A 13,013-nucleotide genomic window follows, 5' to 3' on the forward strand; every position below is an offset into this window, starting at 1 on the left:
ATAATTCTGCATAATATTATTGCCGGCAAGAGAAATTTAATAGGACCTTCACTTAAAATCCAAACAGCTTCATCCACAGATTAAAAACAATGCTTAGCGTTTCTAATGTATAGTTGCACACCTACAAAGTACAGTATAAAAATGTTAATACATAACTCAGTCCAGACAACAGCACGTTACAACAAAGAGTCTTAAGAATCTCGAAGCCTTAAAAAATTGAAATATGCGGCGGTGCATGTAATCAAACAGGCTGTGGCATTATGTTGCTGCCTGCAAACTTCAGCCTTTGTAATACGCATCGAGTGCGGCAAAGGTTAATTTGTTCAGGCAGGACAAATCCAGCTGTCGCAGGTCGACGTAATCCCAACACTGTGGAATGCCATCGAGACGCACGGCGTTCAACCTACTCAATTTACAAATGCCACATTCAAACCCAGGTGCCAAATAGCTCTATGTTTAATGCTTAGTTAAGCCATACCGAAATACGGCATAAAGTGCAAACACGGACAATATTTAGACATACTACTTTACCGTTAAGATTTTAATAGCTGCTCTACCTATCATTATTTTATCATTTAAATAGCTATTTTAGCTTCCATAGCTAGCTAATCGCGAGTACGTAACGCCTCTGCCGTACTTACATTTTAAGGAAGTTGCGGATCCCCACCCACTGCTCGGGATAGGCCAGTGTCTGCAGCCAGTGGGCCTGCACCCCGGCGACCTTCTCCAGCACCTGCTGCGTAACGGCCGGGCAATTGTCATTAGCCGCCGCGACAAAGCGCTGGCACTGCTCCGCGGCTGTCTCCGTGCAGCGGAAGCGCACAAACGGGATAAACACATCCAGGCGGCCTTCCTCTTCATGCCGCAGAAGAGCATCGTCGCATTCCGGTCCCGTCAGTCCGGCCGTGTAGAACTGCATGAGCAACAGAGAACTGCTGCCGATGCCATCGGATGCGGTGTAATTGAGCAGCACCAGCGCCTCACACATGCTCGTCAAATACGACAGGTAGTGGCACTCCAAAATCCCATTATCATCCGGCGCCAGGAACATGAAGGAATCGCCCCCCGACCGGCCCATCTCGTTGCCATTCTTGCCAATGAGCAACGGTAGGCGGATCGCCTTGTTCTTCAGGATACGGCATATCGCCCACATTTTAGATGTGTAATCGTGCCTATCTGTGTCAAACCGTTTGTCATCGGGCGTTCGCTCGTCGACCAAAGCCACCGATCGCGTCTCCTGGGAGATGGCTTGCTCCAGTATCGTTCTAAGTTTGTGGTTTGCGAACGCGTTGAAAGCCCAGAATATCGAGCCATCCAAATCGTCCGTTGTGCAGAAGGAACGGATAACAAAGATGATGTGGCGATGCCGGACGTAGTCGCGCAAAATGAGCCTCCACAACGCGCACACCCTGTAAGCGGTACAGGGCAAATTCAGTTTATTAATTTACAGTAGGCTTAATACTGAGTTAACCGTATTCAGTATTTTACAAATGGATGCGCCGACAATCTGCGTACTTGAGCAAAAGCGAAGTACCGAATGTAACCAAGAGATAATTTGACGTTCGTGTTTTGACTTGCCCAATCGAAGCTGATATGACCGGTTTCCCAGCATAAAATTTAAAATTCCGAGCATAACCTTTAGATAAGTTAAGTCTATTTAGTCTTTAGTTATAGGCTATTTAGTATTTGGCCTTTAGTTAAAACAACTCAGCTAACTTACCGGCTGACTTCTAACTGAGAAATTACATCCAGGCCGAGGAAGATACTGGCCAAGATCGCAGCCGGGAGCTCGCAGATGCCCATTTCGCGCATATCTGTAAAAATTATTATCCGGTTAACGGTAGCTATAGCAGGCTACTAACAGCATTGGTACATTGAAAGGAAATCGAGTGAATCCGAAAACTTGGACGTCTTACTTTAAAGGCATAATAATTTTAACATAACCGGAATGCCGAGATCAGCCCTTTGGTTGCTCTACCAACGAAGCACTTACCATGCTGCAAATGGACCCTGGGCAAGGTAGCGAGCACAATTCTGCCGCCTTGCGTAAATTCTCTTGACAGTTGCTCGGCGAGGTAGCTGTGGCAGACGTCCTTTAGAGACTCTTCATTCCAGAGCATACTCCGTCCCCCTGCGTCGGCGTGCACTTCGGCGCAAATGAAAGTGACCGTGTCGATTCCCGCTCGCACAAACACACGGCAAGCGTTATCAAACTCATAGAAACCGCCCATCTGACGGTGCACTGCCAAGCAACGGAACCAGAATTTAGTCATATGCCCTATGTCAATCCTTTCTAGTCGACAGCTGGTGTTGCACGGATCGCCAGGGCCGAGCAGAATCTGACAAGCACGAACCAGAAATTTGGGCATAAAGGTTACATCGCGCACCAGATGCGCCGTCTCCACAGCAATGACGTGCTTTTTATACAGGAGCCCGTTGGTTTTATTAAAAAAACTTCCCTCGCCATTCGAAGTTGGCAGTAGTGCGGTCAGCTGGCACACCGGCACCATGCGGCGTTCAGGTGGAGTGTTCTGGCTTGGTTGATTCAGGCTGACAGGGCAAAACATCCCGTACCGATTCTCAATGACGGTTGCTGGCTGGAAGACGAACGGTCCGCCGGCTGTCTCCCGCAGCGCCACGTATACGGGAAGACTCGGCAATGGGTTCAGATAAACTCTAACGTAGTGATGCGGCCACAGATGTTTAGAATGAATCCACTCAGTAGTGACCGTACTGGCATCGAAGTCAATGAAGAAATAGTCGCCCTCAATATCCTGAACGTATCCCAACCACCACTGGCCGTTGTCACGTTGCACCAACACCGTGTTACCATAGTTCATCTGGCGCAGAACCGTGCGACACTCCCGATAATAGCGTAACGTATAAGACATGACAATGTTGCGCAGAGGAAAACTCTGAGTTCCGCTGCAGAGCTGCAAGACGTTTCGACTAAGGGTACTATTGTTCGAGTCCGGTATGCTGATTCTACAATTCGCAGACCAGTGGAGGATAAATTAAGGCACTAAACTAAAATAGTCAGAGTGTGACAGCTGGCGAACAAAGGCACACGATCGTGAGAGAAGGCTTTATTGTGATAGCAATAAAGTACAGAGAACCAAAACACAAAGGGGCTCGATGTGAGCTGTAACATGGAAATCACCGAATGTCAGCTAGTGAATGAGAATGAACGGCACATCGAGCCGAAAGCATGGGAAAAGCCTATGCGGCATACTGGGCTGATCCAACACGAGCGAACGAACGCTGATAGGCCGAGATGTGGAAGTGGGGCGTAGCTCCGCCTACATCGAGGGCGGTGATTGGCCGAGACGTAAGGCTGGGCGGAAAGCTGCCTGAGTCGAGGCCGATCTAGCGCTCGCCAGCGAGTGCGACTCGGTGTGAGTCAGCACACCGCAAGCGGGACTGTCGCTGGCTGCCTACTCGTAGGCTGCCATAGCGACTGGCCCAACAAGAGAATCCGAAAACCTAAGCAAAATCGGTTTGCTGATGATTTCAAACTTCAATTACGTACTTTACTGTACTTAACAGCTCATTAACCAGTGAGACAAATCTACAAGTAGGGCAAATTACTCCGGCCGAGTTACACTGGAAGTACCGGCACAGTAACCTTCGAGCAGGGGCACCTGTGTTTAGGTTGCATATGTATGCCGTAACTGCAGGACAGCATATAGGTACGTCTGATCAAGGCATTTAGAATAATTAGAGATAGGCAGCAGATTCAAGTACTAGTGCCCAGTCGCTAGTGTTTCCTGCCTTTTTGGCATCGGCGTACTCGTTGATCTCTTTGGTTTCAACAATCTATCGCCCTGCTACGGAAGAATCGCTCGATCCGATTGTGCAACGCTGGATGGAAGAGACAGGCTGTGAACCCCCTGTTACAGAGCAAAGGAAATTCCAGTTTGCATGGGATCGGCCATGGATCGATAAAGCAGTGGTGTCAATGAGGCTGGCCATTACCGACGAAACGAATCGAGCGGTATTGTTAGCTGCGCAACACCGTGACTCGGGCGCATGGCTGAATGCGTTGCCTGCACCAAATTTGCGTACGTTTTTGCGGGATGAAGACTTCGTTTCGGACTTCGGCACTTCGTACTTGTACTTCGTACTTCGTACTTGCGGGTGTGGCACTTCGTTTCGGACTTCCAGCAGTAGAAGAACACGATTGCGTGAACTGCCACCACGGTCTTGAGACGAATGGCCACGACGGTCTTTCTTGTACCAGCAGCAGTGGCAGATGGTCTAGACAAACGGAACTAAATGTCGAAATAAAGCGGGCTTTGGAACATGCGGGGTATCCATGTCAAAGCGAGCCACTAGGACTGTCAGGCATAAACAACACGTGGCCAGACGGCATGACTCTCGTCCCGGTACGGGATGGTAAGGCGCTGGTATAGGACGCTACATGCTGGGACACGGTAGCCGCATCGCATGTCCGGGCAAGTGCGAGTGCATCCGGTAGTGTTGCGCATATGGCCGAAGACGTTAAACGCCGTAAATACGCTTACGTGGAAAGGATGGGTTACCTGTTTTACGCCCTGGCAGTCGAAACGTTTGGCACTTTCGGTTCGGATTTTATGGAGCTCATTCGTTTCGCTGGCAGAAAGATTCGCGACGTGACAGGGGAGCCTCGTTCTACTGCGTTTTTGAAGCAGAGATTAAGTCTAGCTGCAGTGAAAGGAAATGCCGCTGCTGTTTTGGGCACCTTGAATATGCGTCCTAGGATTTTTGATAGCAATAACGATTTTGGCTGTTTTTTTTAACGTTTAAATTTGAATCATTTTAAGTAGTATTACGCGAATGCACTTTTTGTAACATTGATGGCCTATGCCCAATAAAAAGCAAGTACTAGTTCAGTGTGATCCGTTTCTAGATCCGGGATAAATTGCCAGTAACTAGCACAAGCCAGTGCCAGTGAGCCACCGGGTTATACAGATTTACGGATAGTTTTGTTCTGGCTAAAATAAACTGGAACGGTTACTGGTTGTGATGTATCTGTATGTATGTATCGTACGTACAGATAGAGAACGCGTGTATCGTAACCTTTATTGTACTCTATCGTAGCGGGACGAGAAGTAACTGAATATGTAGAGAAAGACCAGAAGCGTAGATAGGAAAATGTTCGTATTTAATTTCTCAATACTTGTATGCAATAAGAAAGGATTGATTCTAAAATTGAGAATATAATCAGAATATTGATATTTGGATGGATGGTTGTTCGAAAGCGCAAAATTTCCCTGCGCACCAAATCGGGGACTGTTCCCTCTTGGTTGCAAGGGTGGCTAGGAGGATCTAACCGTGGTGAAGATCGCCTCGTAAAGGGATCGCACCACCTTATGGGTCCGGCGGGCCTGATCCTTCTGGCATCCTGCGTCCTCTGTAACCCATCAGGTTAGTCGCTCCCCATTTGGCTTTTAACTATGGTTCTCCCACGTGATCAACCATGCCCCCACTGTCAAGAGTTTTTTTCGAAAGGGGCTGGCATCAAAAACCACATGAAGGCCTGCAAGTCCCGCTCATCTGGTCTTCCCGTCCCAACTGCATCCTCCAGTAACGCCGCCGGAGCTGCACCGACTCCGCCCCCGTCGGACAAGCCCTTCAAGCCGTCGAGTGATCGTGTTATGCGGCGTATACCACACGGTGCACGGCCTGCCACCAGAACGTCGTTCCAGAAGGTTCTCCAGCGGGTCGCCACAAAGAACGACAAATCCAGCTGGCTAAAGCTGCTCTCCTTCGCCCCATCTACGCTTCGTGTCCCGCCGAAGGCAAAGTCTGAGCGAAGCGAGTCGCTGGTGTCTGTGATAAAGAGAAACCTGGAGTTGTACGACCAAGATGCCGAACTTTCCCCTACCCCACCCCCTGGCGCCACTAAGAAACGGCCTGATAGTGAAGACCTGGTTCGAAGAGTTGGTCAAAAGATTGATGACGGCTGCATCTCGGGGGCCATGCGTCTCATCTTGTCGACGGATGCCATCGCTCCCCCTTCTCCTGATGTGCTGCAAGAGTTAAGGGAGAAACATCCGGAATGCCCACCCCCGCCATTACCGCCTCAGCTCAGTCCGCCTCCAGATGCAGCGCCACCTATTACTGCGGCCGAGGTTTTTGCTGCCGTACACTCATTTCCACGGGGATCGGCAGCGGGACCAGATTCCTTGCGGCCACAGCACCTGCTCGACATGGTTGGCCACAAACTGGATGACCACTCCAGGCCACTCTGTGAAGTACTAGCCGCTGTACTAAACCTAGTTATCGATGGAACTTTACCTGACGATGTCCGTCCTAATTTCTTCGGTGGAAAGCTGCTCGCTTTACGAAAGAAGGATGGAGGCCTGCGCCCGATTGCGATTGGACTAACGCTGCGCAGGTTGACAGCCAAAATCATCTGTTCCAGAGTGGCCGATCGTGTAACAGCCATTCTATCGCCACAGCAACTCGGCTTCAATGTTCGCGGCGGGGCAGAAGCCATTGTACACGCGACCAGAGTTTTTATGGAATCATGCACAGCTGAACCTACGGTAATTCTGAAAGTGGACTTCAGAAACGCCTTCAATACGGTATCTAGGGAGGCCGTGCTCAGCGCTGGGAAGTTACACCTCCCCGAATACAGTAAGTTTCTTCAATCAGCATACGGACACCACTCGTCGCTTTTCCTAGAAGATTTTCTCCTGTCGTCGGAGTCGGGCGTACAGCAAGGAGATCCATTGGGCCCACTATTATTTTGCCTTGCTTTACTCCCGGTTGTGACCGATCTCAAGGCAGAGCTGAACGCTTGGTTTTTGGACGACGGAACCATGGGCGGTAAGCCAGCGACAGTGGCCCGAGCCTTTGACGAAGTGATAGAACGTGCGCAGGCTATTGGTTTGGCTGTCAACGAGGCGAAATGTGAACTTTTTGTCGATGGGGGAACGGTGGAACAGCAGAACGAAGTCGTGGAATATTTTGTTGAAAGATATCCAAAACTGCGGATTTTAACTAGGTCATCATTTTCATTACTCGGCGCGCCAGTCTTGGATGATGCTATCGGCCCAGCAATTGTTGAGAAATCCACCCTGTTGAAGTCGGCATGCGAGCGACTGCAGCTGCTACCTGCCCATGTCGCGTTGTTCCTGTTGAAGAATTGCCTTGGTGTCCCTAAGATCGTGTACATGTTACGGTGCTGTAACGCGTGGAAGCAACCACAACAGCTCTACCAGCTTGACGAAGTGACGCGCGAGTGTTTTCAGACCTTGTGTAATGTGCGGACCAACAAAAATGATTATCCGTTTGGCGGCAGGCGTCTCTTCCCGTGAGCAGAGGTGGTATCGGCATTCGTCGAGCGGAAGAATTAGCTCTCCCAGCCTACTTGGCTTCGATTCACTCCGCATCTGCACTAATGTCGTTACTTCTTCCCAATCACGCTGTAGTGGACGCTACTGATGCACGGGAACAGTGGAAAGTGATGAGTGGTCAGACAGATCCCCCCGAACTCAACTTCCAAAAGTCTCAGAGATCATGGGACCTACCGCTCTGCAATGCGTCACTGTCAACATTGCTGGACGTTTTTCGTGACGATGAAATTAACAGAGCTCGTCTCCTTGCTCAATCTAAACCGGAAGCCGGCATCTGGTTAAATGCGCTGCCTTCGGCACACATTGGAAACCTCCTCGATGACGATACATTAAAGATTTCAGTTGGTCTAAGGCTGGGCGCAGTAATCTGTGAAGCACACTCATGTGCAAAATGCCGCAAACCAGTCGACGTTTATGGTCACCACGGACTGTCATGCTCCTTCTCTGCAGGTAGACACGCTCGCCATGGCGGGCTAAACAGTATTGTCTGCCGATCATTAGTTTCGGCGGGCATCCCAGCGAAGCTCGAGCCCCGCGGCACATCCCACACGTCCGATCGTCGCCCGGACGGGTGCACGACGTTCGCCTGGAAACGTGGCATGTGTTTAGCCTGGGACGTCACTTGCGTCGACACTGTTGCCCCATCGCATATCAAGTCCACTTCGGCATCCGCGGGATCCGCCGCTGCCCAAGCCGAAGACAGGAAGACCAGTCTGTACGCGTACCTCGATGGTAGATACATTTTCGCGCCGTTAGCCTTCGAAACACTCGGACCATGGGGCAAGTCGGCATCCGCTCTAGTGAAGGAAATCGGCAAGCGACTGCAGCAGCACACTGGTGAACCTCGATCACATGAATTTCTACGCCAGCGTCTGTCTATCGAAATTCAACGGGGAAATGCGGTGTCCGTTTTTGGAACTATGGATGTAACGGACAACTTAAGAGAAATTTTTCTGTTATAATTATTCTTGGTTTATTAACAAAATTTGCAGTGTGACTGGCTTGTGCTAATAAAGACACATTTCTCAATATGTACAAGGCGAGCTTCGCTCAACAAACGTTCTCAAATGAAGACTTTGTCCCATTTAACATGGGAAGGGACCGTGCACAATACACTCATTGGATTACCACGCATAATCTTCAAACTTAAACGTTGAAACAAAAAACAAGTAGAGCGACTCTCACCCGTCCTTAAAAACAACCTCTTACCGATCTCCTTTAACGTAACAATGCCGGTCTCACACCAAGTGCCAAATGTCTCACATGCAAAGGCGACAAAATTACAGCGATCAGTAAGCGACTTGAATTTTCCAATCTTCTCCCGGCAAGCCAGTTCGGCGGCAGCGCCAGCACACTTTGAGGTCGCGTCGATGTATGAATCCGCCATCGTGTCTCTGCAAGTAACGTCCCATACTAATGGAAAATGTAGTTCCTAAGAAGATAAAAAACAGGAAAGAGAGAAAGCACGAGAATCTGGGAACCATATATCACACTAGTGTCTGCTACTGATTCTCCAGTCACCATGAATGCAACCGAACGCTACTATCTTGAACTAAAGCCGTGTGAAAAACGGCAGGTCAACCACTGGAATACGGTGCTGGTGTGTCGGGATAACAACCGCTGGTGGCTGGGTTACTTGCAGGATATTGACGGCGATCGGTTCCTCGTCGACTTTGACTCGATCACGATCAGGTCCGAATGGATTCATTCCCGACATCTTTGGACACACCACTTCTACGACGCTGTACAGGAGTTTGCATATGACACGAATCTTCACGTGGCGCTGCGTGATGGAGATTGTGAGGAGAGAAGCGGCTCATGTACAGCGACAAAGTCTTTCAAAGGATTTCAACACTTTGCGCCGTGGTGCAGTGGTACTGCCCACGCGGATCTAACGACGTAGCCGGAGTTGGTTTCCCCCATCGGTGCATTTTTCGGCCGTTTCTCGGTTCGCGCTGCTTTTCAGAGCTTTACAACGTAAAGCTCTGAAAACCATTACTGTTCAGCGGCAACCCCAAGTGAAGCGGCACATTGTCATTGAAGTCCAGCCGATTTCTGTAGACGAATCTCTAGACTGCGAGATCACCGCAGATCAGTGCAACCTTGATTACAGACTCGTGGCGATGTTTGAGCAGACTGTTTCCCTGTGTACGCGCACCCTGTCCTTTGTTGACACGGAAAAGAATTACACCCACATGACGCAGCTGATGACATCGTTTCCTTGGAAAATGTGGGCGACCGGCGACGCACAAGGTATTACAAACAAACGGCATCCGCTTGAAGCGAATCATCACGAAACACTGCTTTGATAACGCCTTTGCGCCGGGATACTCGTTTTTGGGTCTGTTTAAAAATCAGCTGACAAATATGTACGAATGCCGGGTGCTACCGGAGCTACCGAGCGTGTGTGACGAGATCCTGCTAATCAATTACACTGCATCCGACCCGAGCTGCAGCCGGCGTCTGGTGATGGACTTGTGCGAGCACGATGATTCGCCGTGGCCGGCTGATCTTACCCTCCGGCCAAAGTCAGACTATGGCACACTACCGAATGTCATTATTCCGTTTCTGCGGTTCTACTGCACAGCAGGGACCGTTGAAATGCGCCGACGCTTTTTAGCAGCCGTCAACGACAACTGTGCGGACGTCAGCGCGGAGGACTGGGAAAAGGTCACGGCGGTCCATGCTGCATGCTGGTAGGCTGCAGACGCTGGCTTACCCGGACGAGTGGACCGGCATTCGCCAGCTTCTCCAACTGTGAGTATTTCCGTAATTTCAAAGTAGACGAGCGTTATGGCCATGTGTCTTTTACAGCACAGTTTCAACCAGATCGGGTAATAACCAGACTTTCTGTACACCATACTGCATTTAAACGTTTCGCCCATTTAAACGTTTTGTTTGCCATATCTCGGCAACCGGATGTTTCGAGCGCAGACGGTTTCCAGAACAAGTATCTATACAAATCATTTAGCTTTAAAATGACATAAAGGATTACAAAAAAGTGATTCGGAGTGCGCGAAAGCGAAAGTTTTAGTGCATGTATCCCATTTTTTACACTGTATACCGATCCATTTTCCTTAAAGAAAGTTAGTCTGGAAACAGAGTGCACAAGAATACGGTAAAATACTTGGAATGCAAGTGATTATGGAACTGATGGTTTCCGTTAGGTGTCGTTTCAAATACTGAAGGCGGTTCACATGCTTTGGGATTCGTTTATGACGGACTTCGTGGATCGTATCTTTCTGCAAACTAAAGATAACGAATTCGTCCTGCTTATTGTTCTCGGTGGTTGGAGTCGCCCGCTAACGTCGTACTACAGTACATATGCGCTCGCCGTGGCTGCAAACTCCCCTTGCATAGCTCATCCACATCAGGGAAGGTTTCAGCTTAATTACGTTCTTTAGCTTTAGCTTACCACTGGTTAGTGTGGAATTTGAATCTGACATGAGCAGCCGTAAGTGCTACCAATGGGAATTAGACTAGGAAAATGCACTATGGCGTGCATAGGCAGACCGGAGCGCAGCTTACGGTTAGTTGATTAATTAACGTGATGTACCAGCAGCCATTATCTTTTTCAGTTGTCTTCGTACACATTTTTTAATGGAAATGTCGTCATAAAGAATCAAAACTTTGCAACGTCCGTAAAACTTCAGAAACAGTTCCTATATGCCCGTACCATGAAACGTAATCAGAGGAAAACCCGTCATTTCTCCATTGTGCGAGCTCAGACAAACTGAAACCCTACCGACTTGTACAAATAACGAGTACTAAGCACATTTCGGCATGTGGACGTAACCGGTAATAATACACAAAAAAACGCCGGCCGGACATTTTCATGTGTCGCCTATGCCACCATGAGAGCAGCAACCCTTTCCCAGAATGGTATTAAACAGCATGGGATGGCCTGCAAGAAAAAGCTGATTTTGAGGTCATTTTTTGACCTCTAATTCTATAACACTCCTTTAAGCGTTTCGTAGCCTAAAAATTGCATTTTAATACTTCAGCTTAATCTTTATGTGGCACTCTCAAGCAACTGTAATTAAATTTCAATATTTTCTTCTTAACAGCTTTTTCTCATAACCCGTACAAAGGTATAAAGGTGCAGATAAACATGCATTTTTCGGGGTCACCTTTAGAGAAAACGACTTATTGGTGTTGGTTTGTTACGGAAAAGCAGAATCTTCTCTTTGCCCAACAAAAGGGTTTATCGTGCTTATTTGCTACGTTTCCTGCCACTCCAATGCCCAGATTCAAATTTTGTGTAACTGGTGACCTCTCTAAGGTGCACAAACTTGACCAAAGCGTTTTCACTGAAAAATTATTCCGAAAATTATACAGAGAGGGGTTCTGCGGACATTATTGGTGATGTGCAGAATTAGTACAGAAAGGTATTGGGCAATAAAAGGGATGTTATTGCCGGAATGGCAATAAATACCGTAATTATCGAATTATAAGCTCCCCCCGAAACAAAAGCTCCCCCCGTAATTAGAGCCCACCCTTAAGGTCATTTGAAAGTTATAAGCTCCCCCCAAAATAAAAACCAATAGGCTTAATTAAATGCTGCATAGCCCATATTAGACAATGCCAAAAAAGTTAGTTTGAAAAATTGAAGCCCCCTCCGAAATACAAGCAAATGCCCGTAATTGGATCCCACCCCGTGAGGCGTTCAAAATATTTGTAACCCTGGGGCCATAATTCGATAATTACGGTAAGAATTCTTTATATCAAGAGCGAAAGATTGACTTGTCAATTCAAAAACGATAACAACCTGCTTCATGTTTCAATGATTGAAACGGCTTGAGAGAAACCTTAAGATTAGCGACGGAGTTCGCCGAAGTTATACAGATGGTAAAAGCACGTGCGACGTGCTGTACCAAATGGTAAAAGCATGTGCGACGTTTGCATTCAGTTAGTTGTTTTCTGGCAACAATGTCCACGATGCCAAACCCCAGTGCCCGGCTCTTCAGAAGGGCTGATAGCAGCCTAAATAGCGAACGTTGATCCAGATACATGCTATACGATAACACGCCAAAAGCTAGTGCTCCTTTGAGCTTTCGGTGTGACCTTTCTGTAAAAATCATTTTTTACATCCTTGCATGACGCCAATCCTCGCTTCCTTGTATTACGGTACCTCCTATTTCCTTATATGACGTATTTTTCACTTTCGTAACGGACAGACAGACGGACAACTTGATTTTGTCTGAATTAGAGGACCTTGGCTGCCTCCGGTCGATTATTGCACTTCCTTATGCCGCCCCCTCACTTCCTTATATGACGGCATTTACTTCCTTGTATGACGTAATTTACTTCCTTGTATGACGTCATTTACTTCCTTGTGTGACGTCATTTCTTACTTCCGTAACCGACAGACAGACAGACAATTTTCAATTTTGGCTGAATTAGAGGACCTTCGCTGCGCTCCGGTCGATTAAGTACGGGTTGGTTGTTTTAGCAATGATGCCGCAAAAATATTATTCTGAAACCTCAACAAAGTGATCAGAGTGGAAAAAAAGCGTACCCATAGTTCTAAGAGCTGGTTTTCTAAGTGAAAGCGGATATTACAGGCCATGGAGCTTATTATCAACCTGGCGATAGAAAATGCCTTATTTCGTTGCAGAATAAGGGGAATCTTCATGTTTAGCTAAGCGTTATACGACACAATATAGCCAT

Source organism: Paramacrobiotus metropolitanus, unplaced genomic scaffold (genome assembly GCF_019649055.1).
Source record: "Paramacrobiotus metropolitanus isolate TYO unplaced genomic scaffold, Prichtersi_v1.0 Parri_scaffold0000048, whole genome shotgun sequence".
Classification (NCBI taxonomy): Eukaryota; Metazoa; Tardigrada; class Eutardigrada; order Parachela; family Macrobiotidae; genus Paramacrobiotus; species Paramacrobiotus metropolitanus.